Consider the following 6000-nt stretch of genomic DNA (forward strand, 5'->3'; position numbering starts at 1 on the left):
TCCTCACAATTACAGCATGGTCAGAATGGTCAAAATATTAAGGGTAGAGAGGTCTGCTTTATAAGTAAATGAATTTACATAACAATGTCACATTTATTCTGGTAGGTTCATCAGCTTATACCCAAATGACATATTACCTTGGAGTTGAGCCACCACCCTTGAAATTTCTGTGCATATAACAGTTGTCCATTCTGGTTGTTTTACAAGACATATGCTGACTTCTTAGTCATCTCTTAGTCATCCTTCAGTGCATTTTTGAATATTACATCAACCTTTCTTCTGGTACATTCTTTATTTACTTGACCATCTCAGTATTTTTTCTAAACCAATTCTTTCATTTCAATGTACACACTACAAACCAAAATACTTACTGTTACATCTAAATTATTTCCTCACATTCTACGTGAGCAGGAACCCGTCGCAAATAAATAACTATGCCAAGGATCTTCAGTTTCCACAAATGTTGTTCTGTCTCTATTAATTTATCTGGCCTACCTTTGGAATCGACTGATTGTAATACTTGATAGAGCAGATAATGAATCAGGCCAAATCAATGCATGCTCTGGGAGGATCTCTTCTACCCATGCCACTATTGCCACCATCTCTGAGGTGAACACTACCGAGTTACCGGTCAGTCTTTTCATAATGTTAATTTGAAACATGGGGGAGATGCCTCCTTCTGTGAGTGCCCTGCTCTTATGGTCCTTAGTCAGGAATGGGTTGAGTTTAGCTGTCCTCATTGGGCATCTTCTCAAAACTGTGGGTGGGAAACAAGACAAGACGGGGAGGTCGAGACTGGTTGAGAGGTTGAAAGGTTGTGTCCCAGGGTGGTAGTGCTTACCTCTGATGAGACCAAGAAGCTAGATGATTCTCTGATGCACATGCATGACACAACATATGTGGCAATTCCAGGGAGGTTTAGAGGCACTTGAGAGCCTGAGATGTTGGTTGTTCTAAGATGTTAGACGCTCCGCTTTGAAAATGAAATCCAAGATTCTCCCGACTGTATGTGAGAGCTTCCACACTGTTAGGTCACTTGCTCACAGCAGAATAACATTTCTCTCTTTTTCTTTTAATAGCAAATGCTCTAGTTGAGCAATTTAGTCAATTACAGGAAGCGGGCATTGCAACAAAACCACATCAACACAATTTGTCAATTGTATACTTTAATAAATGAATGAACTGTTTCACATGTGCCAATTTACTCAGCAAATAGACAGCTAAGTGGATTTCAGACTAAGACTATTCTAATGAGAAGAAATAATAATCCATTTTGATTAACAAGACTTACACAATTGATAACTGTGCCAATTCAAAGACAATTATGCTTAATCATTCAGATAACTGTACTAGAGCTTTTGATCTTTTTGAAAAACAACGAGAAACGCTATTCTGCTGTGACCAAATGGTGTGGGAGCTTTCACATATCGTTTTGTGAACCTTAATTGCCAATCAAGAATTGATCTGAAACAACCGTGAAAAGTTGTAAAGACCCACTTGAACCGCTCCAGAGATTCCTTATTTTTCCAGTGCCACACATCTCATTAGTTCATTATGCAGTCTGAGCGTGACGTCCCTTGACTTCAATTCAACAGTTTTTATGATATAACCCAACTTTTATTTGCCTTTTTAATTTTTTTTTGCACACTCCTTTAGATGATGAAAATATTGTTTCAACATAACCCCAGAAATCCTTTTCTGAGGTTTCTTCCTGTAGGACACTATCTCCCATCTTGTATTTATGATTGTTGTTCCTTTTGTCCTCATGGAGCACTTTGGACGTATCTACATCAAATTGCAATTTTCAAGTCTTCTTGAATTGTTTCTGCTGCTTCCTTAGTGTCTGCCATCCCTCCAATTTTGGTGTCATCTTTGAATTTCAAAAGTTTAATACCTTCATGTGACGATGCCCCCTTTGTAAAAAAAAGGACATTAAAAAAATAAGAACTTTCAGAATGACAATTAAAATTCTTCAATAAATGTCACGGTGGCGCAGTGGTAGCACTGCTGCCTCGCAGTTAGGAGATTTGGGTTAGCTTCCCGGGTCCTCCCTGCGTGGAGTTTGCATGTTCTCCCTGTGTCTGCCTGGGTTTCCTCCCACAGTCCAAAGACATGCAGGTGAGGTGCACTGGTGATCCTAAATTGACCCTGGTGGTGCCCAGAGGGGGCTGGGTGGTCTCATGGTCTGGACCCCCTGCAGATTTTATTTTTTTCTCTCCAGCCGTCTGGAGTTTTTTTTTTTGTTTTTTTTGTTCTCCCTGGCCATCGGACCTTACTCTTATTCTATGTTAATTAATGTTGTCTTATTTTAAGCCTTACTTTGTCTTTTATTTTTCTTCTTCATCATGTAAAGCTACATTATTTGTATGAAAATGTGCTATATAAATAAATGTTGTTGTTGTTGTGGTGGTGTGTGCTTGGTGTGTGGGTGTGTGTGTGTGTGTCCTGCGGTGGGCTGGTGCCCTGCCCGGGGTTTGTTTCCTGCCTTGCGCTGCGTTGGCTGGGATTGACTCCAGCAGACCCCCATGACCCTGTAGTTAGGATATAGTGGGTTGGATGATGGATGGATAGATGGATAAATGTCCATTAAAAAAGATCAGTCCTTTAAAATGTCCTCCTCCGGCTTGGGTGTGTGGGTTCTTTTCAAAAGTCTGGCACCTATCCCTCTTGCTGCTCTGTCTCCTGCTCTGCCAGCTCATCCCACCACTGCCACCATTTGTGACGATGCAGGTTCTCCTCCATACTCCCACTTCATTTTTGGGAGCTCTTGAACCCAACACTGTCGGTAATGTAACCGGATGAGCTGGACAATGAGGACACCAAAGGAAGCAAGGGGAAGGTGTAAAGTGCAACAGTGCTTTTATTACAAAAACCAAACAAATCAAACGGGGTCCAAAGTGCAGTGTTCCACAAATATTTAAATAAATAAATAATCCATAAAACCGCTGTAAACAGTGGAGGTTAAAATCCAAATGAATAATTCTATAGAAAGCCAAATTCATACTATGGCAAGCCAAATTTGGCTTGCCATAGTGACGGGAAGCAGTCTCTTCTTCTCTTCAGCAGATAGAGCTGACTTCTACTTACTTGTTCTTTACTTGTTCCTGCCCTTCACTGTTTCAAGGTCTGTTGTTTGAAGACTACAACAGTTTTCTTCCTCCTTCTAATATCTCATCTCTTATCTCATTTTCTGAAACTGCTTGTCATGGTGATGGGCACAACAACAGCAGGCCAAGCAGGTCAGCATAGACTTCCCTGTCCCCAGTTACAGATGGCAGCTCTTCCTGGGAATTCCCAGACACTCTTAAGCCAGCTAAGAGATATAATTCCTCCCAGGTGTCCTGGGATATAAGATCTCCACCCAGTAGGATGTAATCCCAGGGCAGCTCTAGGCAGAGGGATCCTTACAACATGCCCATATTGCTTTAAATGGCTCAGTTTAATCCAGCAGAGTAGCGACTTTACTCTGAGGGTTACCCCAAATCACTGAGGTTCCCATCCTATAACAGAAGTGTCACCCTAGTGTGGCACGCGGCTGGGGGTGGTGCCCAGCCGGGACGCCCAGGAGGACAGGAGGAGGGCTCATTCCTCCTCTGGACCACGAGGGGGCGGCCGCCCTGGTTCCTTTGAGGGCCACGGGTGCAGGGCTTGGAAGCCCAACCCTGTAGGGGCCCGTGGTCTCCGCCAGGGGGCGCCCCCATGCCTGAAGGACCCGGAACCCCAATACTTCCGCCACACCAGGAAGTACTGGGGGGAAGAAGTTTGGGAACACCCGGAGGGCTTCCGGGAATACAGCCGGCACTTCCGCCACACAAGGGAGTGTCTAGGTAGTGTCGGGGATCACCTGGAGCCCATCCGGGTACTTATAAAAGGGGCCGCCTCCCTGCAGAGAAGGACTGGAGTCGGGTGAGGAGTGGACAAGGTTTTGGAGGCAGGAGAGGAGGCGGCCTGATGAGCAGGCAGAGAGTGTGAGAGCCTGGACTTTGGGGAAGATTGGTGCTTTGGCACTGGGTTTGTGCACTTTATTGAGCTGTATATAATGTACAATAAACGTGTGGTGGACTTGAATATGGTGTCCGTCTGTCTGTGTCCGGGCAGCTTATCACACTAGCCACTCAGTGAAGAAACTTCATTTCTGCCACTTGTCCTTGTGATCTCATTCTTTCCACCATTGCCCACAGCTTATAACTTATAGGTGAAGACAGCAATGTGGACCAACCAGTAAACCAAGCATTCTGTCCAGTTCTAAACTGGCATCACACCGAACCCTCGCCCTCTGTCTTGCAGAAGACAACTCCACATTGCCGTTTTGAGCTTAGCTTAGCCTACCATCCCCAGGCCTGGCTCCTAGAATGGGTCACAATAACCCCAGCTGGATGCATTGTTTTCTAATTTGTACCATCACGAGGAACGTTGTGAATCACACCTTGTCTGATCTCTCAGCCCAAACCTGTTCACCAAAGAAGAGACCCTACCAGGAGCACAAAGCTCCAGATGACCAAACTCAGAGCATATCTAAGGTGCACAAGCCCCACCACCACATCAAACATCACACATATAACCTAGAAGGACTTCCATTTTCATTTTTGGTAGCTGCCAAGTAAGTGGCCAGCTGCACAACACACCAGTACATACAGTGCATCCGGAAAGTATTCACAGCGCATCACTTTTTCCACATTTTGTTATGTTACAGCCTTATTCCAAAATGGATTAAATTCATTTTTTTACTCAGAATTCTGCACACAACACCCCATAATGACAACCTGAAAAAAGTTTACTTGAGGTTTTGCAAATTTATTAAAAATAAAAAAACTGAGAAATCCCATGTCCATAAGTATTCACAGCCTTTGCTCAATACTTTGTCGATGCTCCTTTGGCAGCAATTCCAGCCTCAAGTCTTGTTGAATATGATGCCACAAGCTTGGCACACCTATCCTTGGCCAGTTTCGCCCATTCCTCTTTGCAGCACCTCTCAAGCTCCATCAGGTTGGATGGGAAGCGTCGGTGCACAGCCATTTTAAGGTCTCTCCAGAGATGTTCAATCGGATTCAAGTCTGGGCTCTGGCTGGGCCACTCAAGGACATTCACAGAGTTGTCCTGAAGCCACTCCTTTGATATCTTGGCTGTGTGCTTAGGGTCGTTGTCCTGCTGAAAGATGAACCGTCGCCCCAGTCTGAGGTCAAGAGTGCTCTGGAGCAGGTTTTCATCCAGGATGTCTCTGTACATTGCTGCAGTCATCTTTCCCTTTATCCTGACTAGTCTCCCAGTTCCCCACAGCATGATGCTGCCACCACCATGCGTCACTGTAGGGATGGTATTAGCCTGGTGATGAGCGGTGCCTGGTGTCCTCCAAACGTGATGCCTGGCACTCACACCAAAGAGTTCAATCTTTGTCTCATCAGACCAGAGAATTTTCTTTCTCATGGTCTGAGAGTCCTTCAGGTGCCTTTTGGCGAACTCCAGGTGGGCTGCCATGTGCCTTTTACTAAGGAGTGGCTTCCATCTGGCCACTCTACCATACAGGCCTGATTGGTGGATTGCTGCAGAGATGGTTGTCCTTCTGGAAGGTTCTCCTCTCTCCACAGAGGACCTCTAGAGCTCTGAGAGAGTGACCATCGGGTTCTTGGTCACCTCCTTGACTAAGGCCCTTCTTCCCCGATTGCTCAGTTTAGATGGCCGGCCAGCTCTAGGAAGAGTCCTGGTGGTTTCGAACTTCTTCTACTTACGGATGATGGAGGCCACTGTGGTCATTGGGACCTTCAAAGCAGCAGAAATTTTTCTGCAACCTTCCCCAGATTTGTGTCTCAAGACAATCCTGTCTCTGAGGTCTACAGACAATTCCTTTGACTTCATGCTTGGTTTGTGCTCTGACATGAACTGTCAACTGTGAGACCTTCTATAGACAGGTGTGTGGCTTTCCAAATCATGTCCAGTCAACTGAATCTACCACAAGGTGGACTCCAATGAAGCTGCAGAAACATCTCAAGGATGATCAGGGAA

This window comes from Erpetoichthys calabaricus, chromosome 1 (genome assembly GCF_900747795.2).
Source record: "Erpetoichthys calabaricus chromosome 1, fErpCal1.3, whole genome shotgun sequence".
Lineage (NCBI taxonomy): Eukaryota > Metazoa > Chordata > Cladistia > Polypteriformes > Polypteridae > Erpetoichthys > Erpetoichthys calabaricus.